The sequence below is a fragment of the Rousettus aegyptiacus genome, unplaced genomic scaffold, assembly GCF_014176215.1.
Source record: "Rousettus aegyptiacus isolate mRouAeg1 unplaced genomic scaffold, mRouAeg1.p scaffold_m13_p_1, whole genome shotgun sequence".
Classification (NCBI taxonomy): Eukaryota; Metazoa; Chordata; class Mammalia; order Chiroptera; family Pteropodidae; genus Rousettus; species Rousettus aegyptiacus.
The window spans coordinates 110,522,796-110,523,648 of NW_023416284.1; positions in this window are offsets into that span (position 1 = coordinate 110,522,796).

An 853-nucleotide genomic window follows, 5' to 3' on the forward strand; every position below is an offset into this window, starting at 1 on the left:
CCTCTTTCTCTCTTTTAAGAATGACTATGATTTTTTAACCAACTTTGTTGGCAGTCAGGGCTCAGAACAAGCGGTTCAGCGACACCTCCGCTTGCGACGGTGGGGCGCGGGAGACTCGACTCCCCTCATCTGTGGACCCGCCGCCCTGCGGAGCATGCGCCAGGCCTGGTCTGCGCATGCTCCGCGGGAACCCGGTCCCCCGCCCCGCTCCACCCCTGTTCTGGCTGGTCGCGGAGAGGGCGATTGCTCTGCGTTCCCCGTGCCTTCGGGGGAACCCGGGTGTGCAGTGGGGAGATCGGAGTCCAGCAGGAGGTTCCTAGATCGTGGGGTCTAGTAAAAAGCAATTGTCCCGAGATGGTGCGCATAAGTTTTGCCTACACATTGCTCAGACTTCCAGACTACTCAAAGGACTTGCCCTGCCTAGGACACACACCTTATTTTCTTGACCAGATGGAATCCAAGTGGCGGAGTTAGCAAAAATGTCGAGCAAAGTCAAAAATGTACTCACGGGAAAACGTACTTACGGTTCACACGTTTGAGGCTGGACAAAGTACAAGTCTGGATGGTTAATAATGCAGAGAACCAGACCAAAAATTAAAAGATTCCCTCTGAAGGCAATCTCAACTTTGCTTCAGTTGTTTTTATATTCCAAGATAGATTAGGAAAAAAAGAAAAGAAAATACCAGTGTTGGCAAGAATATGGAATAAATGAAATCTTCCCTGCTACTGGAATGTAAACTGGAACAACTCAAAAAAACAATCTGGCACTGTCTACTTAAACGGCATACCCTGTGACCCAGCAGTTCCACATCAGCTCATACAGCCAGGAGAAATACGTGCTTATGGTGCACTA